This window comes from Lonchura striata, chromosome 3, assembly GCF_050655825.1.
Source record: "Lonchura striata isolate lonStrDom1 chromosome 3, ASM5065582v1, whole genome shotgun sequence".
Taxonomy (NCBI): Eukaryota; Metazoa; Chordata; class Aves; order Passeriformes; family Estrildidae; genus Lonchura; species Lonchura striata.
The window spans coordinates 100,015,441-100,042,934 of record NC_140705.1 but is presented as its reverse complement, the minus strand read 5'-3'; the positions used below and the strand labels follow the sequence as shown (position 1 = coordinate 100,042,934).

Sequence of the window (27,494 nt, the reverse complement as noted above, 5' to 3'; positions counted from 1 at the left end):
CTACACACTACATTGCAATGCCATGCACGGATGCTAGCTTAGATCCCAGAGGCAATATAGCCATGTCTGTATAGCAAAGCACCCACGCTAATTAGGCCTGCCCCTGAGGATGCTGCAGGAACGGAGCTAATTAGGTATGCTAAGAGGCACCTCTGTTAATTAGCCCAGGGAGAACAGAACAACACTTACAGAGCTTCCGATCATGGCATTAGCTCAGGGATCTCTATAGTGTACTTGGCTGTGTAGCATAGCTGAGCCCACAGCTCTCTTGAGCACCATCCGAAGAATCTAAATACCTTCTTTCAATCCAGTCTCACCATCTGACCCTGCTTTTGCAAGTATTCATAGCTGTGTTTTTCTCTTGATGGTAGGAAAATTAGGTAAATAGATTCAAAAGAATGAAGGAAAAAAGCCAGTAAAAACCACACTACAACAATCTAGTGTTATTAAATTCACCTACAGGTAGTGACATGCCTGTAGGGAAGCACTGGATATTCCTAACCCATCTTGATAAAAGGCATACTTTGGCTAGTGGTGCATATTTTGCAAGCAGTGTATCTCTAAAGGTACTGTTAACTCAAGCCAACTCAGTTACAAACACAGACTATGATATATTGAGCTGTAGCCACGCAAGATTTTCCATTACTAGTTCAGGGCTGAATGAAATCATTGAGGCACAGGTACAAACCTAGGAAAGATAAGCAGGAGTTTTGTCCCTTTTCCTTCTCCCCTGGTGGCACCATGAGTTAGGACAGAGCTGTTCGGGCTGGTTCTGCTGGCTGCAGCAGAGCCCAGCTCACAAGGATCCCTGTCCATACTGTGCACAGCGCACACAGGGCTGGTGCCAGCGCCAAGCACCGCACGTGGCCATGCCTCCGACTCCCAGAGTTGCTATACAACAGCACAGGGGTAAACAATGCCCTGTCTCCACTACAGCCAGCACAGATAGGAGGAGGGTGATGTGACTATTAAGGGAATGCTTCCAAATGCCTTTCCAACCACCATATCATAGGTACGCATAGAAACGCTGAGTTTATGCCTTTCAGAGAGAAAAACGTGCGTGCTTTGTGCCATTCCAGGAGGGGGGTTTATGGTTTTTATTCTTGAAAAATGGAGCACAGTGATTTCCAATTACCTTCCAGGCATGTGTGTAAAGGCACCCATTTCTTTCCCATATGTTTCAGAAGAAATTTTTTGCACATGGGTAACTTTTGAATAGGACATTAGCCCCTAAGTCCCAGTTTGAGTTCTTGATCAAAATGCAAAAATGCATAATTGTATTTTAAATCCGCTTCAAAATCTTATAACATGAAGCTGCTGGAACCATTGAGAAAGCTGAAACTTTAAAAAAATGGATATTTGGAAAACATAAATACCAAAGAAGGCAAAGGTTTCTTCTGGAATTAATGTGGTTGCAGTAGAGAGAATTCTTAGGTTTCTTCTAAAGATTGCTATGTTTTAGGTGTATAAAAGCAAAAAAAAAGGAAAAAAAGTAGGCTCTTCTCTTTAGGTTCTCAATAATTTGCTGTTATGATATGAAGTTGAGGGAGCTGTATGCAATATATCTGAAAATCAGAGTTAAGTATTTAATCTTTACTTCTTATCCTTTAGGAAAAAATCTTAAAAGTATGGTTTATGTAGCTTTATGATAATTGTCAAAATAATATAGTGTTCTGTAGCATTTACTAATGCAAACTGGGTTATCTCATGCAACCTTGACTTTACAACAGGGGGCCTGATGTATACCAGACACACAAAATGGTCATTAACTTGATATGATATAAGAAAGGTGTTGAAGTGATTAACTTATATAGTAGTAATAGTGGTTCTGTCTATAAACGATTTATCTTGCTTTTGAATGGCAAAAAAAGATACTTTAACTTGCCTTGTCTCTGGGCAACTTTAGAGTGACCTAGAGACTTCTCAGTTTCAGAGTTCAAAATTGGTCCCTCATTTTATACTTGGGCAGTGCTTAGACTAAAGCTGTAATACATCACAGTGTCTCACAGAGACCTAAAAAAATAGAAGAGACTGAAATCCTAGGCAGGAGCATCCCGTAACTCTATAAAAATCAATGCTGTGTCCCAAAATAATGAAAATATCCCAACTCAGTTTCCAGCTGTCTAAATAACTCAGATTTTCAGCTTTACTGCCAGAACTTGTCTAATACCCTTCACTTTGTTCAGTTTTACATCTACCAACAACCATTTTCTCTATTTCTATCTATTCAAAACAAAACTTGAAGCACAAAGGTTATCAATTCCCAAAACCTCTTGTGCACAGACAGACTCACAAGGTCTCTGTCAATGAACAACAGCTAATCATTCATTCTTATTATACTGGCACATAAATCTTCTGAGTGACCAGGGAAACCAGAAGCCTGCTACCCTCATAACATTCCTTGCGTGCCTGCTGAAGGCGTTGTGTCTATACGTTGCCCATAATTCCCAGAAACACAGAGTTAAGAATAATTCAAGAGACGTAAGAAGGACTAGGAGGGAAGGATAACCTGCACGTAAACATTGCCAAGTCCTCAAAACTAATTGCTTGAGGTGGTAATGAAAATAAAGAAAAAAGCCTGTGATGCTTATCAGTCTTATTTCTCAAACACTAACTGGCCTTAGTATAGTTTTACACATAATAAAAAAATTAAAAAAAAAAAAAAGAAATTAGCATAATACTAGAGCTTATCATTTTATTAGCTTGACAGCCCTTAAAGATCTGATAATGGAGGTGCTACAGGGACAACAATTTCAGTTTTTTGAGGTACCCTGCACTCACCTCTTCCAATCATCCACACAAACTAGGGGTCCAGCTGACAACAAGCTGACATTCACAGAGCTACAAAGTCATCTGTGAGACAGAAAGGTCAATCAAGTAGCCAGAAGTGTGTCTGGGGTGTAAACATGGCATTTCACAAAAACAGCATGGTCCAGATCTGCCTGACGTGTCCATACAGGTATGGCCAATGCCTTTTGTGCAAAAGGCATTAAGTGCCATTTCATATGAAAAAACATAAACATCTATCTGCCCTCCAAACTCCTAGAATTATAAATAGTTTGAGTGACAAATACTTCTGTCACAGTGTTCAGGATACCTTCAAAAGATATTCCCAGCACTGTATATGACAAACCAAAGCCTGGCAGAGTTCACCCTTATAAATATATCCTGGATAAGCCTGTTGATTTGAACAAGAATTTGTGTGTCTGTGTCTAAAGGAAGAAGAGAAGAAGAAGGAAGGTTGGTCATGTCAGTCACTTGTGTAAACTTTTCAAGCTGGCTGGTAGAGTCTATTATCTATGCTTTGACAGTAATAAGAGCACTGAATTCCGAAATGTTGTGTATTACATTGCACAACAGGTTTTATCACAGAAAAACTGAGTAGTCTTGATGAATGAGGTTTCACATAGGTTACTGTTGAAAAAAAAATTAGACATTATTTGCATAAATTGCATTAAGTTGTTTCCCACCCCTCCCAAGTACCTCAGTACCTTGGAAATAAATTATAGTCAGAGAGTTATTAAAATAAAATTCTTTAAAAGTCCTGAAGTAAATTTCAAACCACAAGACAAAGTAAAGAGTACTATAGGCTATTTTCAGACCTCCTCAAAGTTATTAATATTCTAGTTGTCAAACAATCATACGACTCCCAGACATCTTTTTTTTCCCCTGAAATCCTGTTATGGAGTCTTCTACAGACACATTAAATTATTTCCTTTTCAATATGTTAAGAAAGAAAAAAGAAGCAGCCATCCTTAAGTCACATGTGTTTCTCTTTAAGAAAAAGGGTCTCCACAGTTCAACAAGGCAAATAGTTCTTTGTAAATGAAGTCATGCTGAGATTTTAAAGCACATAGGATTAGGAAAGCAGCATTGGTAGCAATGTCATTGTCACACAAGCTAGAAATACTCCTTCTCACCCTGTTTTTTTAATTCCAGCCTTCCTGGGACAGTATGTAAACCTGTACAAACCAGATTCTTTGCTAAATTTACAACTGTGTTGAGAAACACATCACTACAGAGAAGCACAAGGAAAGCTGTGTGAAATACTAAGGGTTTAAATGCCCTTTCAAAAATATTTGTTGTCATTCTGACCCAACTGGAAGAAAAAGGGAGATGAAACATTTGCAATAGCAGCTTGCCTCAGTTGGTAGAACCTGAATATGGGACTTTGCCTGGTTTATTTTAAGTCTGAGCAGCTAGCAGCTGGAGTATGTCCCACATGCTAACACTTGGAATTCCCCAGGGAGAAGGTTTGTTTCAAATGTACACGCCAGCCCTCCAAAACTGGTTGTCTTTGTGCTTTATTAAGTTTATGAACTCCATCCTTGCCTCAAGTCCCGATGGTAATGCACCTATTCTAAGCAAGTGAATGTTCTTGCCAGCTTCATATGGACTGGTTTTGATTTAAATGCAATCTATGAACAATATCTACTTGCACACACATACACACCCCAGGCAGATACTGAACAGACGCAGCCTTGCAGACTTACACAGCAGCTGTGACAACAACTGATGTCACCTCCTTTGCAGAAATTTCCACAAGCGTCTTCCAAAGGCCAAGTTAAATGAGATAGAGCTTATCAGTTTCTTTAAAGTGCTCTGGATGAGACCAGTCCATGTGACCCCCTTCCTGGCCACGGGGGTGTGGTATGTCACAGTTCCCCTATCAGCTGGCACATGGCGGTAGGAGATATGAGACAGCAGAAAAGCAGTGGTAACAACATCACCCAGCCTGCCGAAGACGGAGCGAATACGCTGAGTAACTTCAGAGTGTGCTCACTTACTGTCTGCAAACAGGTGGAGGGTGTTCAGCCCTGACTTCTGCCTGCACATCCCACTCGGCACAGATGGGTGGTAATGTTGCCAGCTATGCTTTGGAAATGCTATGGTTCGTTAGAGTTGTATTAACGCCTCTAGCAGTGAGTTGCAATATTCTTTTTTTCCTCTTCATGAACTTTCCCCTTCTTTTGGCTATTCTGTGTATAAAAAAAGAAATTACTAGCAAGGATGATTTTTCAAAAGCATTTGCTTAAGATAAATTCCCTGCCTCAGTTTTTGCAACAGGAAGGTTAGAGAATTTCAGAAGATACACTCCTCAGCTTTACTGCTAAAGCTACTGAATGTTTCAGGTTTCACTGCCTTTAAGTATTATTAAATGATCACTTGTAAAGAGTTAACTTTTAAAGCTTCTTGCAATGATTATTTTTATTCAAAATACCAACTGGTCAATAACATATTAACGGAAACAAATATGTAATATTTGCAAAACATCTCAATACCTCAGACTTCATAGGACAAAAGGACTCCTTGCTTGAAGTAATTTAAAAACATAGCCATAGTATTGAACATTGCATTCAGCAGCTTGCAATTTTCACCTCAGAGCTCACCAGTTTCTTTGCATGGGCCTGTTAGCACAGAGGACAGCCTTAAGCTCTTACCCCAAGCTAGTTATGATATTTTGATTAACAAATGTTGGTAATGCAACTTTTTTCTTTGTGTATGTGCCCCTTCAATGTCTGATTTCAAATTCTTGCACCAGCATAGTTACAGTCACTCTAGATCACTTGAGCACATCCCTTGTAAATCCTACTATTGGTGCAAGACCAACATTTTTCAGAATACACCAGCACAATGGTATATAGTATATATCAGTACTCAAGAATTTGCAGCAACAGCACCAAGAGAAGCTGAAATTCAGTCTTATGCTCCATTCCTGAGCTACTTCTCCTAGCCCTGCTACTGAGTACAAAATGACAAAAGTTTGAGAATTTTAAATCAGTTTTTTTGTGACTCTACCAGATTGTTCCAATCTTACTGCAATCTCACACCTCTTAAGAATCTCCCTGACTTGTCTAGCCAGCTCACATTGGATTAAAAAAGCTACCTTGCCTTCACCCATTTCCTCCTTCAAAGTTAAGTGTCTGCAGATAGAAAAATAATCTTTCTAAGGCACAGACAGCCTCTCCTATTTCAACTGTGGTGTACCCAGCTCAAAATTGTGGCTGGAACCTGGATATTAATGTCACCTTAAATAATAATATTTTTTCAGGTGCTGGCCAGAATTTTAAGAGATAGTTCCAGCAATGAGCATAACAGAGCAGCAAAGACACAGCTGCAGTGGTTATATATGCAATGAAAAAAGACCTCCTTCAAGGAAGCTATTGAGGACAGCTGCAGATCAGTCCTCCTCAGGGTTCATTAGCTTTTTTCATCTTCTGTAAACCAGCCTTGGGCATGACTTTAGAAGATGATTAAACCAAAAAATTTGTGTGCCGTTTCACCTTCTACAACTCCAGCTGCAACATTTTATCCGTGAAAGCCCCAGGACCCAAATCCAGGATAGAAGCCTTCCTATCTCTGTACTTCCTTGCCATGCTGGTCACAATCTCTCCTCCCACCACCACCTACGTCTGAACTGTGATTGGTTAAAGACCCTTAGTCCTTGCTGGAATTGTATAAACAGAAACACAGATTGCCAGCCACCTAAAATCTCTGGTGAGCCCTGGACTGGGACAGACAAAAGGCCTTTCAGCATTCTCCCCAGCGAGTCTTTCACAAAGGTAGAGTTAATTTTGTGCCCAGGTTCACTTCCTTTTTGTGCTGTAGGGATGTTCTAAATAGTTGTGTTATGTGTAGGATAGATACATATTTATATGTAATTCTGACCATACAGATGGTGAGATGCCAGCTATGAATTAACAGAATTTACAAAGTTTTGCCAAAGGCACTCATAACTATGAGCTGCACATATGGGTGCTTTAAGTGCTAAAAAAGGCCCTACTCTTCTCACATCTGAAATATGGATCCATAGCCCTTACACTTACAACATTCACAAGCCAGTGCATGGTAGCCCATGCACAGCAATTTTAAATTTGAAATGCAGGCACATGATCTCAGATTCCACTCATAAAGGGCTATCTGTATTGCAATGTTTGAGACTTACAAGTGCAAACATAGCAGAGGCAGTAAGGGCTTATGTGAAAAAATAATTATTCCATGTAGAAAGGAAGTTGGCTTGCTTTGAGCAGAGGTGTTAATAGACTAACCTTTTTCTCCAACACCAGCCTGCTTACCTGAAAATATGAAAACATCTACTGATGTAGCACGGTATTTATTTGAGGTGGGTATCATATCCCACTCATGTTAAATATCTTGCTGCATTTCAGACTAAGATAGTCATTAATAGGAATACCAGTTATAAGAGTCGTTTAATGAAAAATAAGCCCTGGACAACTGTGTTGCAATTTTAGTAATTTGGGGGCAGAGGCATGAAGATCATAGCACACAAATACAGCTAAATTTAAAAGAGTAGCTTCAGAATAGACACCTTCCCCCCTTTCACCAGGTTCAGAATAGTTACTAAGAGCTGGATCTTGAATGACAGTACCAAAACAGGGACTTGGCACAGAGAGGACTTGCTTCAGCTGAGGGATATGCCAGGGTACAGATAAATCCATCAGCAACTGGAACAGTGGAAAAGGTGGAAATACTACAAAGATCTATGATTTAAAAAAGGCATTTAGGTCCATCACTTTGTTACCTAAACAAGATTCCTTCTTCTCCCCATCTCCAATATATTTCAGTTGCAGTCAATGGTGACTCCCAAGGAGTGGCAAAAGCAACAATACTTGCACAGACATGGCATTAGTAAATTAAGCACAGGTCCACTGGTTGCTCTGGCTGTACCTGAGTAATATTTCCCCAGCCACTACTCTTCTTCTTCCATTAGCAGAAAATTAGTCTCCTCTGCCAGCATAAGCATGCACATAAGTAGGCTCTTAACCCTATCAAAAGCAGTCTAGACTGAAAACTGAGAATACAAAAAATCTACAGGAAATGCTTTAACTAAGCCAGACTCTACTGAGAGAACCAAGTGTTATGCAGCTCTGCCTATGGGCTTGGTGGGATCTCAAGAACGTTGAGGGTGTGGGATGTGCTTTCCTTCCAGCTGGAACTGAAACAGGCAGGAGCTAGAAATCGCTTCACCAAAAGCAATACAAACGTGTCTAGGAGAGACAAACACTTTTGATGCAAAGTAGGCAATGATGATGACCAAAAGCTCTTGTTCTACCAGAAAATCCCTTGTACCTGAGGGGAATGTGGGACAAGCATGGATAGGCAAGACCTATCTGCATCTCCCTCCTTGCAACTTAAATATGTAGATGCTGCTTCTTCACCCTGAAGTTCTTTTGGATATGCTTTGAGTAGGGCTAGGAAAGGATAAGCTTTGTCATCTCAGCTTGGATACTCCCTTCCTTACTTTTTTTTTTCCATCCTAAAGGGGTTTAGACAAGGGGTAGTTTCTAAGATCATTGAAAAGAAGACATAAATCTGCTAGGAGACTTAATGGAAGTTGTGGCTTGCCAGCTGCTAATCTGTGTGGCAGGAGCTGGCTGGACATCCACACTTCAGTGGAAGCCCTCCCATAACTATTTCTCTCAGGACTCCAGCATCCCTAGTGTTAGCAACTCTTCAATAAAATTAAGATCCGATATAAGATCCAAATTAGAAAAGGAAAAAAGTGGGGCTTACAGCATCTACCCCTGTCTACACAACTCTTACCTCTGCTTCTTTTAGTTGATCCATCTGCTTCCCAGAACTGGAACTGTCTGCACTCGAGGGAGGACCTTGCTTTTGCTCTAATAATGGAAATGGGTGTGTGTATTTGGATGTGTTTGTGATCTTAGTGGGAGGTTTATGTCCTCTAAAATAAGCAAGTTGCAAGGCTTCTTTATGAAGATGCACAACACAATTTTTCACCAAGGGCCCAAGGCAGATTATGCCAGGCCATTTCATAATGTGTTGGAGTAACACATGGTATGTATGGGCACCTTTTACATATATAACAAACACCTACTTGCCTGGAAGAAAATCAATAACTCCCTACACCAAAGCTTGCATTTGTTTGCTCTTATTAGAGGTGGAATGGTGCCTGAGGGAGGGCCATAGGCGTTCCATTACTTAGGATCAGTGCCTGAGCAAAATGGAAAGGCTGCTAAAAATAAGCAACATTTGCTCATTGGTATAAATAACAAAAGTGAGAGAGAAAGAAAAACAGAAAGACGACAAGATGAAAATGAAAACTGGCCCTAGACCAGGCCTTGCAGAATGACCAGTCGCCTCCTCATTGCCAATTCTCTCACCATCTCCACTATGGGCAAGACACTTTCCACTGCCAAGTGCCCTCAGCTTCTTTCCTGAGAGGACCATCACTTGCAGATTCCCAGTGGGCCTGAGCATACAAGATAGTTCCCACAGCACCTCACAAAATACCACTGTGATCCCTGCGGTAGCCTGTGAAGTATTTATTCTATCTCTGTTTTGTTTATTAAGGATATTATGGAGGGAGGTAGGAAAGGGGAAAAGCTGCACTTCCATAAGGCTATCATTATTAAAAACTTTATCCTTTCTTTATTAAAATAGAAATAACTTTTGGATTCCCATTTTTCTAACAGATTTCCAGAGCAAATAATTCCCAAAGCACCCTTGGCTGCCTATTTTCAAGTACTAAGGTTGAGAAAGCTAAGCCTATCTATACTTGGAGGAAAATAAGACCAGGCTAATTAAAAATTCACCTTTGCCCTGTATTCCTAAAAGCACTACACACCCCCATGGGACCAGACATTTCAGGGTGAGCTGTCTTTTTACAGGAGAGTTTAAAGCAAAATATGCTTCTGGTTACCTTTCCTTTTAGTGTCTCTTTAATAAAAAGGAATGACAATTGGAAACCAGCTCCCAAAGTAGCACACCCAATCTTTCCTCTGTTTCTTTTTAATGTATTCTATTGTAATAAAGTGCACACACACACACAAACCTATTAGCCCTACAATTAAACAAATAATGGCATTAACAACTCCCACCCACCGCCTTAAGCAGGTTTAGCTGGGAGAGCAGAAGCAGCTGTCTCTGTCCTGTGTCTCTGCCAGAGGTCACCATCCTGCAGCAGGATCAGCTGATCCTCCTGGATAAACTCCTGAGCAAGTGTAGTGTACAGGCTGCAGCATGATCATAAACCACCTCCAATTTCAGTTTACTCTGGCAGTAACCTCCTACAAAAATAAGGGAGGAAACCTAAGGCTGGTAACTCTTTCATCTCTTAGAATCAGATAAATCCACTTTTGATTATGTTTCAAAGCCCCAAAAAACGGAACAGTCAAGAGGTTTATAATAATGCTCTAGGTTGCCATTAAATAACATGAGTTCTTGCACTGAAAAAGGTCACTAACATAACCATTGAACTAGACTGCTAATATAAGAACTAAGAGAGGTCCTCTGAAGTTTATCCAGGCATGTGTAGACTTTGAGCATTTTCAAAGTTAGCTAGCTCTATGAAATTAAGCTATTTTCAAACCTAGGACTAGGACAAGTTTGGGTATCTACATATGGCCCCCAAGAGTGTTTCTGTATCCAAGCTATCATTGCTACCCCATGAAATCTTGAGCAGTAAAGAGACGAGGGAAGGACAAGGTTCCAACTCAAGTGAGAGGTATATTTTTCACGTCACACCAGCAGATGATTGACTCAGAAGCTATCAATGTCTTTTTGGCATCCAAAGTGGAGACACACATAACTTACAGTGGACTTGCTTACTGGTAATTATAGAGAAAGAAGCAGGTGGTTACAGTTAAGTTTCTGGTGCAGTTTTCACACTGTCAGATTCATGCGAAACAGAGAAAGATGTCACTTTTGAGCAATGGTGTGAACTAGGAGAGTGCTAAACAGTAGATATACCTTGAAAGCAGGAAAATAATACAAAAGGATGGTAATACATGGAAATAAATGGTCCCCATAGTGAAGGGAGTGTGTGCAACAGAAGATGTAAAAACAGAAGATGTAAAAATGAGGGCAATATTTATTATGCTTTGTCTAGAGAATTAGGTAAGGCATTTGAGGCTGGAAGGTGTGGGAAGACTGGAGCAATGAAGAACTTTCAAAAGAAGAATGATTTGCAATATCTGGAAGGGGTTTGTGTTACAGTGCTCGAACCACATTTACGAAGCTGCAATACCACAAAGCCCTGGTGTAGGTGCATCACACTGAGAAGGGAAGATTCTCTTGTGGCTTTCACCACACTTGTCCCAGCCTCCTACATATGGTTTGCACTGACACGGCTCCAGGTAGCCCCGAGGTATCAAACCTGACACAACCATCCTGTGCACCCTTCTAACCACCACAGGCAAGCCCTGTTCCTCTCGGTCACATTTGTAATTCTAGGCACTTCCCTGCAGCTAAGGGAAACTCAGAGCAGGTATAACTGTACAGAGACAAGCAGGATCTGGTGTCTATCATGTAAATCCTGCCTAAAGTCACCCTCTAAGCCTTCCATGATGCATTTGCAAGACTATCTTATTTAAATGAGCACTGAGAGCATGAGAGAAGAGGAGAGGGAGTAGAACAAGGCTGGCACACTGGCAAGGGCAGGGATGGAGCCAGCCAGCTCCCTCAGGGCAGGGGAGGCAACCCTGCTCACAGTGTGCTGGAAGCCACTCTGCTGGCTATTTGTGTCACAGGCCACTCCTGAAGCCACTCTCCCAGCTATTCTTGCCACAGGCCACTCCACAGAGCCCCTGCCAGCCTCTGGAGGAGGGAACAGGCACATGATAAGGATAAGCAGGAGCTGAAACAAGATGGCACCAAATTAATTTCCCTCTGCATGACCTATGCAGTAGATTTTCTGGCATCTCAATAAGCACAAAGAGAAACCCACTGGAGTAAGCAGAGCCCTGCGTCAGCAAAACACCATCTCTCACATGAAACACTGTGGCTGGCAGAGCTGTGAAGGTGAGGATTACTCACTGTTTCCAACACCGTACCACATGCTCAAGAGATAATTATGAAGGGACAGGGAGAGTATTCATCTCATTTTCCTTTCTTCTTTCTTTAAAATAATTTAGAGTGTACCATTTCTGCCCTCAAAAAACCAATTCAGAGAGAGGGAGTCCACTCGTTTATTACAAGGCAACAATTAAACTACGGAACATTCTGTGAATGACATCATCACAAGCATCAAGACAGTAAAGGTATTTAGATTCAGCTAGCCTAAAGCAAATAATTCAATCAAGGAAAGAAAAATAAATCTTGACAATTGCATCCATTTAAAATTTAAGGAAAATACATCTGAAAGCCAAGGTCACCAAATCTGACCTTCAATGTTGTCCAGCCAATGAAATTTCCTCCACTTATACAATTTTTATTTGCTGCAAGTTTTTATTAAATATTTCAGCAAACAAAAGGAAATAGCAAAACCAGAAGGGAGGTAGGACAGTATTTTTCAGGGACAGGGGAAACTAATTCAGAAAAGTGGGTCAAAGGAAATGCTGAAAGATACAAATCCATCCTACAGTTTAACTAAAGTCAGGAAGTAAAGTACAGAAAGTACTAGTCTACACACAGTTATTGCAACACTTAGTAGATAGCTCAAATTTGCCCTGGAAATTAATATAGAGAAGGTAGAACAGCCACCCAATATGGGCAAATAGGCCAGCATTTGGGATTCAGGAAAGGGCTATGCTAATAAAATAATACAGTGGCAAACACACGTCTTTGTCACAGATCATATAAGTCCCTTTCCACCCACTCTGAGTAGAAACCTGTTTTCTGTTTATCCACTGAAGGTGCATGTTAAAGAAGGGTGTCTGACAGAGAGTATAGGGCAGGAGGGGGCTGGAGGTCAGAAGCTCCAGTGACCAACCATGAGCTTTTAGGTAAGGTTAATGGTGGCTCTAGTTGCATTACAAGGGAGAAAAGCACTGGAAGAAGCTCTCCCTCACAGCAGGATTAAGAGAGATTGTAAACAGGGAATTATGCATTTGCATAGTCTTCAGAGACAAAAAAGCAGCTAAACCTGGAGAAAAGAAGTGGAAGAGTGTGGTACCAGAAGGAAGCAGGGGGAGGGGGCCAAGGGTACAGAGTAGCCATTGCCTAGTCCAGGCAAGTGAGAGGCTCTCAGTGGCTACAAGCATTGCCTCCTATGGCAGGGTGCCCTGGCAGCAGCAGGAGGTGCACTACAGAGATGGGAGCCTTGCCATGGGCTGCTTGGTCCGGCTCTGTGATGCTCCACGGCCACATCTAACACCAGCTTTCTCCCTCACTGCAAATTTCATCGAGAAAATGTCTACAGCAAATAAAACCATTGAAGGGAAACCACAAATACTGAGGAGGGCTGTCAGCAACCATCAGACTTGTGTCATAATTTATAATTACAAATGCAAAGTAAAGAGAGAGGTGATTTGGCAATGGTGTGAAGAGGCTGTCCCTCTGAAACTCCAACTTTTCTCTCTGTTTCAGCACATGCTATGCTTCCTATTTTACTTTCAAACAGCTAACTGACTTACATCTATGATGTAAGGTAGTAACTACACAAAATTAGCTGTAGCCACCTGTGAATACTATTTGCTCTCCTTTGCTGAAACATAAAATTTGGTATGAGTCAGCATATTTCACCATGTTTAAGATTATAACACGGGCAAACACAGGAAGAAAATATCATGAATGCAAAAGATGAACAAAAATCCAGCCTAGGGACTATAATGGCAGCAGAGAAATTCAGTATACCTGTATGACTGTACTAATTTTCTGTCATTTCCATTTTCTAGTTCTAGTCTAGCATTTCTAATTTAAAAAAAAAAGGAATTCTTTCCTAGGAAGGATTAAAACAAAAGAAAAAGAAAAAACCATCACCCACCCATGAAACTAACCATTCTCCACAATGATTTGTGGAATAAGACCTTTTCTACAAGCTTTAAGTACCTCTATATGATTAACAGAAAAATAAACACCACTTGCCAAATAAATCTGCACTAATCTAATCTAACAGCATCTAACCACTCTACATGTTTCCCTATTGTTATACCCCTATGGAATGACTTTGCTAGCCCTCCCCTAAACCTATTGCTTCCTGTACCTCCTGCATCTCAAAGGTATGCAAATGAATCCTTAAGAGCTTTTCCCCTTCTTTGACACATACAGCTTACTCCTTTTTTAACAGGCTAGAAACAAACAGATTGTATTTATTTACATTGTGATAGTCTCCAAAGACCATCCAGCACATCGGTGAGAGCAAAGAACCAATCATTAAAGCAAGACCGGAGTTCAAGCACCAGTAATTGATGCTCAACACAGAATATTTCAGATGTGAGTACACACATAACAGAATTGTTCACTGGACTTCAGCAGCACTGCAAGTTATAATTTTGTGTAAGTTATCATTCATTTTAAACTGCAAGTTTAGTTTCTTCCACTAAATTTTTTGGTATTTCAAGTATAGGAATGTATTTCTTCTTAAATTGGGTTTCTACACTTTATGTTGTCATAAAACCTGGTTTCTAACACTTCTGTCGCTGTATATGAGCTATTGTGATAACCAAGGACAACCCTTATTCCCAGTCAGTATGTGGGCAGGTCAAGAGTTACTAGAACAAAACCAAAAAAACCACACTGCCAATGGAAGTATGGCTTCTTGGCTTAGATAAGATTTAAAAAATTAAAAAGTCAAGGGCAGCAATTTCAAACATAAAAGTAAACAATATGCTTCTAAGTCTGTACTGGAATACTCTAATTTAAACCCCAACCCTCTTTAGGAATCCCTTTCCCTTAAAGAGTTCAGTTTAATAAGTTTAAGTCTTAGGCAACATACCTATGAAGCAAACCTGCAAACTTAACAGCAGAGCACATTATGTAGTTCCAAGAGGACTGAACAGCACAGGAAACTACAGGGTTGTCACTGTTGGCAAGATATCTTTGTGTTCCCCTGCAATGCAATTACTCTGAGCAAGCACGGGAAAGGGTTCATTATTTGCCACTCTTGACAGCGCTGTCTCTGTCAAAACTTACTGTGATAATCAGGCTACACCCCTCACCTTGCTGCACAAAGCACATCCCTACTCTGTCTGAATAACCACGGAGTCACTTCTTCTCCCTGGCTGTGTGATAAAGCTTCTGCAAATGCATCACTCCAGGACAGAATAGAAAATAAACAGTAAGGATGGCTCTGGCATAAACAAACTGCCCCTCCTGATCTCCACATCATCACACTTGCCTCTTAAAGGTGACAGCTAAAACAGCAAGAGCTGTCGAGGGTTAGTTTTTCCATGGGGTTTTCCTAGTGGGAATCTTTAAGAAAATAAATCCAGGCTTCAGGTGAGAATGCCAAACAGTGTCAGTGATGTTAGGCAGGGGTCACCGAGGTGGCCTTTTCACACTTAAAAGAATTTAAGCTTGCATTTGTATTGAAGGAAGAAGGTAGGAAATCTTACAGCTGCAAAAAGAGTTTAATTCTGAATTTTGAGGGCAGGAGATGCCTACCAGGTGAATAAAAAAGACTTTCCCCCTTCTGTAATCAATCAAAATAGGCATTTCAAGAAGAGTGGGCACTCCCAAATGTTCTCCTGAGCAATCTGCAAATTTCCAAACATATTTAGGCTGAGCTTTAATCAGATGGCCAACAGAGACAATCATCCCTCTCTTGCAATCAATTCACTGTGTGACCATAAATAAATCACTTGCATATGGTCAGCACTAGAGAAGTTTTCTGCTCCTTTTCTTTTCATGTATTGAGGCATTGCAGGGGGCAGGGAACAGAGTTCATACTGCATGATTTACAGGGAATCTTCACTTTTTTAATTTTGGGAAGAGATTTTTAAATGGACCACATACGTACCACTACAAGTAAGGGAGAGAGGGGGATTTTTAGTTGTACCTGATGACATTCCAAAATAACAAAAATATATGAGAAAATACTTGAAGAAAAGCTTTCATTAGAGAAAATTATGGATTGTCATAACTCAGAAAGAACAGAAACAGTCATCCACGAGCTTGACAGAACATGTAATGTTCCTCTCCCTTGCCTTTGAAGGTCACCTTTATTCTTGATGAGATTCTCTCTGCAGAAGGCGTGCGCAAACAAAAACGCTTCACATATGTCTGCTGAGCTTTTGCACCAAACTAAGTTTCCCATGAAATTCCCTTGTTTCTCTTCCCACTTATCAGCTATTGACAACTCTGTCATGTCCAGACACCAATTAATTTATATCAACAGAATGGGGATGTCTATAACCTGATCTAACTAGTCAAAGATGAGTCTGTCTGTAGGCTTGCTTTTAGGTACTGCTGCTTCAACTAGGCAGCACCAAGAGTGGATCAAAAAAACCCAAAACAGACCAGCCTGGGTGAAGTGCAAAGTACACCTGGATCACAAAATGAAATTGGATTTTCTGAGGCCTCTTTGCCTGCACTCCCAGCCTGTACTCCTCAGGTGCTGTACCCAGGCCCTACAGACAAGCAAGAACTGCAGTACAAAGCGCAGTTGGCAGCTAATTTGGATTTAGCCATTTCACACTTGCAAGCCAGGGATTCAAAGCCAAATACCAGGGCCCCCTCCTACTTTCCAACACAGAAACAATTTAAAACAGATCTAACACCTATGTAGTACTGATTCGGTTATCTTCAAAATCCCCATTGTTCTGTTTAAAGAGCATATCCTCCTAGAATAGCCTCCTTTTGATAAACAACTCCTTCTGCATGTCAGCCAAACAACAGTTTTGCTCTTTATCACAAGTGGACCAGCAGCAGAAACAGTGTGTGGCGAAGTGGGGGAGGAGGGAGCTTTAGCTGAAAATAGAGTTCATTGTCAGCTGGACTTTAGACTCAGGTTTTTAAATAGGTTTTGGAATGTGGATATGAAGCAGTTAAAAGAACCCTACCTCCAGCCCTTAAAGGAAAAAAACCCTTTATTCACACACTTAAAAATCATAGAGCCTTAAGTAACAGGGTCGTTTGTGTGCTGTACACAAAAGTTTCTTGTACAAGAAGGTAAAAATATTCAGGAAAAATTAGTTCCTCAGGAATCAAACAAACAACAAACAAAAAATTCTTAAATAGAAATATGCAACACCAAATAACCCATTTTTTAAAAAAGTTAAAAAAACACATTATGAAATTTAAATACTTTTTTAAGCCTATAATAACAGGTGCATCACTTCAAATGGTTATACAGGCCAGAGATTTCTGTGCCTTGTACACAGTTGGTGGAAAACAAAAAAGATGCTACAAATTATTTTATTTTCTTATATTCCAGATATGCACATGGAGGAACATGACAGTTTCTGAAGTGTTTATTTTATGAAAAATATTGACTCTTTTCAGTAATATATTATTGCATTATTCTATAATGACACTGTGTAGTTATATTGTATATTTTGCTTCAAATATCTCTCAGCATGGCTGAAAATATTTTAACTTCTTCAGTTCTTAGTATTACTTGAGATAGGCATGCAATACGCACAACCTAAAATCTGCCACAAAACCAAACAAAAAATCTTATTTTGTGTGTTCCATGAAGAGCAAGCTATCCTAAGTAAGCTGATTGTATAAAAGATGATATGACTGACTTCAGTAATCATCAACACATGTGGGAAATGGAAAAATTAGAAAATATGTAACTTAAACATAAAAAGTAACGATCAGAGCAAAACAGCCTGGAAACCATGCAGCTCCTGCGAAGTCCATATGCTTTATTAGCACCTACGTAAAATGATCTTGTAATTAGAGGCAGAATTCCTACCAAAGTCTTATGTTTAACAAAAAACAATCTGCCAGAGGAGCCCCATCACTTTGTTCTCAGAAGTTTGCTGAAAAGTGACCCAACAACACAAACTTCAACATCTTGGGCAGCACTATCTGCTGTCGGGGCCGCGGGGTGACCCCGCTCGCACAACCAGGCAAGGATAAGGGTGAGGGTGAAGGTGAGGATGAGGATGAGGATGAGGATGAGGATGAGGATGAGGATGAGGATGAGGATGAGGATGAGGATGAGGATGAGGATGAGGATGAGGATGAGGATGAGGATGAGGATGAGGATGAGGATGAGGATGAGGATGAGGATGAGGGCTCGGAAAGGATCAGCCCTGGCTCCTCTTCCCGCAGATAGCACATCTGGGCAGCGTTAAGTGCGGCGTCCTGCGAAGCCCGGCCGCTCCGCCGCAGAGCCCGGCGCAGGCAGCAAAGCCGCCGCGCCGCTCCCCGCTCTTCTGGGGGCAATCGAACAGCCCAGCCAAATGTTGTGCTGGTGGAAATGAGCTCTGGAAGTAGTTAAAGAAGTGTTTACAGCACGGTTTGCAAAAGATAAGGAGACAAGATGCTCTTCAAAAGTCAGGGAAATCTGTCTCAGCATAGGCTTTTTTTCTCCTGTTCAACCAAGGGCCACAGACACCTCAAACCAACTTCAGCCAGAAATTCACGCTGACTTTTTGCACATTTCTAGTGTGTAGCAAGACTGGCTGGCAGAGTCTTGGTCCACTAACATCATATAGCAAAGCTCACTACTGGCCAAAGAGATGACAGAAGTTCTCAAAAAATCTTATATATAAAGTCAATAAACTTCCCAGATTTTGCCATTACCATTTAAATTGGCCAACCAGCCTTTATGCACAGCACCTATATGCAAATCATCAAAGGAGATGGGAAAGTCTTGGAATATAATTGTTGTGCAATTGACAGGAAGGAATTTATGTTGATTTCCTTTTTACTAATAAGATCTTCTGCATCTTGGTGGTAAAACATTCCATCTATTGTATTTTCTAGAGAAACAGAAGTTAATTCCATTCATTCAAGGCTCCTGTACTCAGAAATGAGTGGCAGCAAGAATTTACAATTGTTAAACTGATCTTCCTCCCATTTGTGACCATCTAACTTCCTTGTAACAACTACAGTAATTGCTGCTACAAAAGAACAGCTGTTTTAAATGCATTTTGGCTAGCCTTTGCTACAGTTGGAAGGTTGAATGGTGGAGGATGACCTTTTCCTTTGACCAGTCTCCAGAAATTCCGCCTGGACTGCTGACAAGCACTCAGCCATAATATGAAACCCTACTCTGTGCATCTCAGTGAAAAATTCATAAGTTATAAAACTCATCAAGGGAAAATAAGTAACTCTTACAACAATGCTTCATGCTCATAAAAACCTAGAAATCTTCTATTATAATAAGGACAGTTGGTATTTTATGTTTATCATACATTCAACAGCAAGAAAGAGATACAAACTATCTACTCTTGCAGAGACTTTTTCTAAGTTTGGGGGTTGAGATGGGGTTTTTTACTTGGTATTTGGTTGTTGTTTTGTTGGGGGTTTTTTTAACTGAAATAATATATGTTCAAACAAATCATATGGTTGATTTCTATGTAAAGAAAGATAAATGCTTTCCATCTTTTAAAGTCAGCTCCAACTAAAAGAAACTAGAGTCTAAAAAAGAGAGAAAAGCAATAGATCTCTTTTTAAGGAAAAGTAATGAACTAACTTAGTAAAGGAAAGATTTAAATTTAAGGACTTTGAGCAACAATGTTGGGAAAAAAAGCATTCTGGGCATTTATGCCATTGTGCTGCAGACAGAAAATCATACACAGCAGTTATATGCAGATATGTCATTGAAGAAAACTGTGCTATGACATTAAACAGAGAGATGAAAATTAGCAGTAAACTGAAGGTGGAACTTAAGAGTCCAGTTTTGCACCTCTGGTTCTATCAGTGTGCTCTAAATATTCAGAATACAAGCTCAGGATCCTCAAGAGTCAATGTGAAGAGAATAGGTTCATTTCAATGACAGAACAACTGCTTTAAGAACACAAAATTACATGCAGAACTGCAGAGGTCCATCAGGTAGCACAGGGGGTTAGAGCAAAAAGAGTCCCCTGTTCTCAATGCTCCTAGGTACAGCTTCTGCAAAATAAACATTTTTCTTCCATTTCCCTTGCTTTTCCTTTTAACAAATTTACAAATGCTTATGAAAAGAAAACATGAGATTGCATCTGGTTTGTCTGTGGCGCCATTTGTTGCTATATGGAGACTACTTGGAAAAGGTGATGAGTGGTAAGTTGGTGAAAGATATTAGTAAAGAAACAACAGATAAATTGCTCTCAGCGTTGTGCTTAATCATTTAGTGTTCACATCTTGGTTTCTCCCTCTTCTCTGGGAAACCTAAGCAGAGGATAATGATTACATCAGCCTGCACAAGCTGCTTTCCCTCCAAAACATTACTAAATGGCTCCTTTTTACTTCCATGAGCATGAGCATGTAAAATTATTCTTGGGAGCAGGGGGAAGCAACTCACTGAAATGCTATTTTTTTTCCTTATTTGCTCCTTTAGCAAAGCTGAAAAACATCCTTTAATAAAATGGATGATTTGCATGTTCAGCACAAGTCAAACATGGTAAAATTTGTTTCTTCCTGAAAGTGTATGCAGCAAATGAAGATATTTAAAGGAAAAAACTCTGCCCTTGATGCTCACTGAGCAGCAAGTTGAAGCATGCAAACCAGTAAGTACCCACTGTAAAGATAAAATTTTATTGAATGCAAAGAGCACCCCTTCAAGAGACTTTAATAAATGAAAAAAAAGCCACATAAGTTTCCCAATGAACACATCCATTTACTTAATTAAATATTGCTTTCAAAGTTGCAGTCACAATAGCCCTTGTCCCCTGCCAGTTGCAGTAAGAAAGATACATTGAACAAGGGTGTCAGCTGAATACTAGCATTGATGTTAATGCCAACTCTCCAAAACCTTGCCAAGCTGCTGATGTTTCAAGCAAGGACTCCCTCATTTTCAGCTCTTTTTAAAGCTTTCTCAAAGTACTGAAATTCTAGAGGCCAAATTCTGTGCATTTTGCAGACATACAAGACCTTATATTTTCAAACAGGAGAAGAGCCATCCAACATCCTGAGTTTTTCTTTAACATAAATTATTTGAAAGTTATTTTCACTTTCATTGCTGACTACCATATCTTGATCCCATATTTCATTACATTTAAACTCACTTTGTGAGCTTATATTTCGACTCAGATTAAAAATAAAAGCCAAATAAAGTCTTTTCTCACCAAAAACACCAGTCATCCTCTGAAAATAATTTCCTGCATTCAAATCACTATAGCTTTACATCTACATTTTTTCTTGGTTTCTCATTTCAGCACAGGATATGGAAACTCAGATGCATCCCATTAAGTATTTCTGTAGTTCTGCCTGCACCCTCAATTAACTGAAGTTTACTAATTTTTAGCAGAAGAAATAATTATTGTACTCATTTTCTCCAAAACCAAGTCAGTTTTGAGAAATATTATCATTCTGCAACTCCTTGGGCATTAGGATTGAAAGGTAAGCCCACACAAAGAACAGTGAGAACAGTGAAGACAAACTTTTTTTTTTTTTTTTTCCTGCTCCACTTTCTCCTTTTTCACTTTCAGTGACAGAGACATAAAAAGCAGCAACGGGATTTGACCTGTGGCACTGGGAGCAGTGCAGGATATTCACGTCTATGGAACCTATCCAGTTACTTTACTGCTAAGTTCAGACTTAATATCACCTTCCACTCCTCCAAAACAGAAATTACATTGATGGCATTTGTCATAGGTGGGTGCCTTAGCCCAGACTCTTGGCTGGGCTTGTCTTGGTCATTGTAGACTTTTAAGGTGAGATGCATAAATAATCGGTCACAGACACTGCTTAATCACTCTTTGTTGTCAGCTTCATTCCAGAGGCAACTGCATTTAACTCTGATGTACTGAAGGCATGCAGCTAAGCTTCACATCTTCTCAGACTTTAGTGCATGGAATTTTGGTGTTTCCCCCTGGACATTCTCAAAATCTGCTCTTGCACTGTCATTCTGTCTAAAGCCACACGAACAGAGAGTGTGCAAAAAGTAGAAAGCTTTGCCCTTCTGAAGTTGTATTCAAAGCTCTTCCTTTCCCTCTTTTTATTTTTAAAGAAATCTTTAGTTAGTCATACTTTAAGACCTAATGCCAGACAAGTGACCTTATTATTTACTTGGGCATGAGCAACATTATTTTATATTGTAAGATCTAAACCTTATTTGGAAATTTATATTTTAGGACACATCACTTGTAACTTTTTAAAGAAAATAGGAGTAGTGACCTCCTCAAAATCATGACATGCCAAGACTCTTTTATAGTCAATTATATTTTAGTTTAATACAAGCACATACTATGTCCAGTAATAACCCAACATTAATAAAAGGAAGTTTAAAAAAACCCCAAATCTATACCCAAATTCCTATGACACAAACACATTTAAACACATTTAAAACAATATTTGCACTCATTTGAAGTAGGAGTTTATCCTCATTCTCTGCCTTGGAGTTAATTTTTTAAGTAAAGTTAGGTACTTCGGTTCCAAATGTTTAACCTAAATGTCAGCATTGGAGCAAATGCCACTGTGGTACATAGGCATAGAAGAGGAGAGAAAAATAAAAAAATCTGTCATTCTTCAAACAAACTGTATTCACAAGGAGCAGAGAGTGCTGAACACCTTGCAAGCCAGCCTGGGTTCTGCATTTTAATTAAATTACTAAAGTAATTTTACTCAGAACACAAAAAACAATAACTGAATGTCTTCATGATTCCCTAGTGCATAACTTGCTCATTGCATGTTCCTTCCATTGCTTTGTCCAGGCCTCCAAAGCCTCAGAGAGATTGTTGCACCATTTCTTGAGGCATTTGTCCCAATATTTCATTGGCAAACCAAGTAAGAGGCAAAGAATAAAAGGGATTATAACAGCAGAGGGTGATTCTCTCTGTTGTGTAACATCACAGCTTGAAATTACAATGAAATCAGTCATACAGGAAAAAAAAGCAAACTTATAAATCACATTGCATGTAAAAATGCTTCATATTTTTAAAGTACTCCTCATATGCCAGTGTACTCATGAACCAGTTTCGAGTGACTCCCACGATGAAATTTTGCCCACAGAACCAAAGCAGCTGGATGAACAAACGTGGGAATGAAGGACCAAGTGTTAAGTCTTTGAACTTACAGATGTGAGCTTGGTGCCATCAGCAGTCTGAGCATCATCTGGTAGGTATATTGGGGTCTCTTTACTGCTGTGGTTTTGCCACTTTCCTGCAATGATGACTAACATCTGACTGATATATTCTTTTACAATGAGAAACAGAAATCGTTCGCATCCTGGTTGCCCAGCTAATACCCACAGCTCAAATCATGTTTTTGCATCCAGGGTTCTATTTATTATTTTCTGCCAGCAACTAAGAGACCATTTCTATATTTCTCTTTTACAAGCCAAAGTCATTCAATAAGTCATCAAATCTGCTTTTATTTTTTCTCTGAGATCTACATACAGCTCAACAGATCTTCACATCTGGCAACGCACCATTTATTCAATCCTAGAAAACTGCTCTTTACTGCACACTGAAACAGAGAAAGACTAATAGTGCTTATTCAGTTTAATGCCTTTGGTTACTACAACTTAAAGAGTATTCATGTGCCCCAAGCACTGTTCACCTGCAATCCAACTGCTCTGTGCAACATGCTGGAAGCAGCAGCTAACTGCACAGCTGTGGAGAAGGAATGCAGTGACTCAGGACAAAAGCCCAGCTCTCCCAGAAAATGCTGTGTGCTCTTGTATGTGTTTACACAGAGCAGGCAAACCTTTTCTACTTGGCTGTTTCCAAGGACACATCAGATGGCCTCATGCCACAGCAGAAGCCAGAATTTTGTTTCTCTTCTTCTAAAGGGTAAAAGGCATGAATCAACCACTGGTACAGGTCCTGAAATCCCTAGGAGTCTGTAGTTTTTCAAACAGAGCAGCTTTCAAGGACCATTGGTGTCTTCACAAACACTTTATAAACAACAAGGAAAAAACCCCAGCTCTTTCAATATAAGCTGCTCTTGCAGCTCTACAATGTGCTACAGCTTTTCATTCATCTTTCTTGTTTTTATCAAGTGAGGATGACTAATGTGCTATTGTGATGCACTTTTCTCAGAAATGTGGCTAACTGAGGCTGCTTCCACTCCAGTTCCATGGATGTTTAACATTAAAAAGGAGTGCTCAGGCAGACAATGGGGAAGTCATTACACCCCTCTTTAAAAAAACAGGCCCTGTGCATAAGCCATGCTCTCATGCAAATCTCTGATGCACAGAACGGTGAACTCTTCTCTTCCAGTGTCAGGAAGATTTCACTAGCCATGCCATGTGTCCCCTGGCTGCCATAGTGGCAGTACTGGCGCCCACAGGACTGCAGGGTTTGTCTACAACAGCTTATGGTGGCTGGTGGCATTCCTCAACCCTCTCTCTGCCCCACCACGTTCTTACAGTTTGGCCAGGAAGTCCAAATATCTTCAGAATAATTCATCCTATGCCAAGAAATGCTCTTCCAACTTAACCAAACCAGGGAAGGAATATAACAGCTTATGACAAAAAACCTTTATACGTGACCATATATTGACTTCAGCATGAAACCACTGACTTCAGCTGGATCAGGGTTTCATTCCTCACCCCTAGAGAACTGCTGAATATTCATTTTAGTCCCTAAAATACAAAAAACAATGATGTCCCAGAGCACAAGTGATAAGGAACCATTGCTTTGCAAAGAGACTATTTCAAATAATTCCTTGAAAAGCAGACCCTGAAGCACAATTATAGTCAATTATACTGTGTTTCTGGCTATCATGTGTGAACTCATGTATAAGGCTTTACATAGACTCTGCTTCAACAACTTTTACTAAATTCAAATGTTTCAGTTTGAACAAGGCCTTGATTTCCCTAGACTGAATCCTGCCAAGATCTACTTTTGACAGAAAATTGTAACAGGTTTCAACTTCTTAAGCCATGTTCAGCCCAGAACAATTACTTTTCTGCAACACGAAATATGTAAACATATATTTTTAAGATGGCTGGCTGTCCCAAAATCCAGGCAGCTTTTTCAACTGATAGTGTAGGTCAGTAAGATTCATTACAGCAAGGCCTATTTCAACGCCTACAATTGTCACTTTTTCTGGCAAAAGCATCCTTGTCTTTCCATTTCTATTGGAGAAGACTTGCAGTTTCAAATTCAGCTCTAAAACTGGGCGAGCCAATGCAGAAAAAGACTCCTTACTTTTGACTGTGACATTTACATGGGCCTACAGTTATCTGCACAAAAAGGTTTTTAAAAGAGCATTTTTTAATAGCAGTACTAGATATTTTTAAGTACATTGCTCAGCCATAGTAAATACAATCACTTTATTCATTTTTTTATGGAAAGACAACACTTATTCATTCCTTATTATCCTAAAAATCCTTTGAGCATGCTTATCATAATACATTGTGTTTGTAATTTAAAAACAGAAAATTTTCTTACCCTAACCAAAGGGATGAAATGATTCTCTGAAACATGTTATTAAACAACATATGCCTCCATCTTATAAAGATGCCTTGTAAATCTACTTATAAAAACCAGGAACAAAAGAAATAAAAATGTTAAATTAGATCAAGTTGACTTATACCTCAGGCCCAAATCAGCCATATTCAAGACTTAAAAATATACTAGTATTTCACAAATGTTTTGAAAATCACAGTCTTCAAAACAGCTGGCATCTAGATGTGTTGCTCAGAAAGTTGCAGTATCTTATAAACAACAGAAACAAAAGCTAGAACCCAATTCCAAACACAGAACTAAATTTGTTCCTCCATACTAGAAATTTCCATATGATATTTCACACTTGCTGTAAAGCAACATTCTTTTCTCACCTCGGTGAAAATTCCTTGAATGGAGACTATGAATAAAAAATCACCAGAACATATAGATAGAGAACATTTTAGCAGCAGAAAAAGTTTCCTTCCAACTCTCTAGTCTTTAAAAGTACAAATTTATAGCAAGATGCTCCTTAGTAGTGTGAAACTATGTCATGCTCACAGCTCATTTTATACTACTTTTTTGCTGCAAATGAATAAATCCAGAAAGGCAAACTTTGATTTTTAATTTTTTCACCGAACAATCTCAGTCTGAAGTAGGAAAGTGCTAAGGCATATAGAAACTAGTTGCTTATGTGGTTCTATGTTTGACACAATTTCAATTACTTATCTTGTGGCTACACAGAGGAAGCTGAGGACAAATTATTTAATAATGATCTTAGCTAAAGAGACTATATAAATTTGAAAAAGCTCTCACCATGCTTGCTGAACAAACATACATCTGCTCCCTTCATGGGCTAACACTTGTCAGAAAGAATGGCATTGCTGAGAGAAAAAAAACTGAGTCTGTTTGCTTTATTTCCCCATATAATTTCATTAAAGGGAATGAAATAATCCCTCTCATCAAGACTGTTTGACATAGTTCCCACTGCAAACAACCCCATGTAGGGCAGGTGAAAAGGTGGGCATTGCATTAAGCTGTGAAAAAATGCTAATTTTCCTGCTTTTTTTCTTCTCCATGACTGACTTGGTACACAGCAATTTTCTAATGCTCTGGCTAACAGCAGCAGACAGGAAGAGTGCAGTTCAGCCTGGTTTATGTTTAGGAAGAGGAGCACTGACTTCCCACAATTCCCCCTTTAATACAGCATGAAGCCAAAGGAGCAACAGGGGAAACAGTGATGGCTTCCACATGTGTAAGAATATTGTTTCTCTGCTTTGAAAAGCTTGTCATTAGACAATCCCATAACATAAAGGACACTTTAAGAGAAAAGTAAAACATTGATCTATTTCTAGTGAATAAAAGCAAAATTACAGAACAGCTGTGCCACATTTATCACCATGGAACAATTTCTCTCAAAGGTTTCTTTATTGTTTGTAGACAGAAATTTAGGCAGCAAATCAGAAAACTGGAGAGGTTAACAGAAGGGAAATTCTGTATGTATTTCTTGAACTGGTAGGTATTTATTGTCACTTGTGGACCCCTTAGCTAACACTGGTTCAGCAACCCACCAAAACTACCCAGGATCCATCTTGTGCCATTCCAGGGGACAGAATGAGTGTGGCCTGCTGTCCTACATCCACCAGAGCAGCAGGGAAAGGGAGGGATGGGCCTCTTTTCTCTTCCTCAAAGGTAAACCAGCAGATCAGCTCAGCTGTAATCCTGAGCCACGGCACCCAGCAGCTTCTGCCCTCTCTGCCACAACATACACTGCTTCATGGCTGAAGAAAAAAAAAAAAAAAAACGAAACCAAAAAACAACCCCAACAATAGATAAAAAACCAACAAGGGGTTTGTATTTCCTCACTAGATATTCCATATATTGTCTTCATGTTGTGTTTATTGGGACTATCATCACAAATCTACCTGAGATGTGGATGACCAAGAGAGAAGGAACCAATAGCAGATAGGAGCTCTTTCATTGATGTTCTGACTAGAATTTGGGACATTTGGGCTAAATCCTGTATTTTTTACACACTTCCTACAGGACTGCAGATTGCATGTGATCTAATAACTTTTTTCTGCCGTGATTTTCTTGTCTAGCAAGAATATGAGCTCTTGTGTGTTAATATAAACTTTCCAGGGCAGAGTTTTCCTGTCCCTAGATTTAAAGGCAAGTGAGCTTATCTTTGGTGCATAAAAGTAATAATAACAGGGTTAATAGGAAGCATCAGAAGGGAAATAATAAGGAAGTAGGTTTTAACTCAATTGCTTTAGGTAGAAATGAGCTTTTAAAATTTTATTCCACCTATTACACATGCAATTCAGTATTATTTTAGCTAACCCCAAAAAAGCATTCAGT

The 27,494-nt window shown here is 39.6% G+C and overlaps 2 long non-coding RNA genes across 16 annotated transcripts in view; one reads left to right on the top strand and one right to left on the bottom strand.

Annotated features, from left to right (window-relative positions):
• Positions 1-27,494, bottom strand: part of LOC144245989 (uncharacterized) — a 407,049-nt gene that overhangs the window by 278,193 nt on the left and 101,362 nt on the right. Inside the window, exon 1 of one of the 15 annotated variants that reach the window (XR_014954469.1) lies at positions 4,454-8,559. The exons of 12 other annotated variants lie outside the window; for them this stretch is intronic. This is a non-coding gene — a long non-coding RNA (uncharacterized LOC144245989). 2 more of the 15 variants (XR_014954459.1, XR_014954468.1) reach the window with 2 other exon arrangements.
• LOC146768039 (uncharacterized) lies at positions 21,002-26,942 on the top strand. Its single transcript, XR_014954508.1, has 2 exons — positions 21,002-21,141; positions 21,231-26,942. It is a non-coding gene; the product is annotated as an uncharacterized LOC146768039 (long non-coding RNA).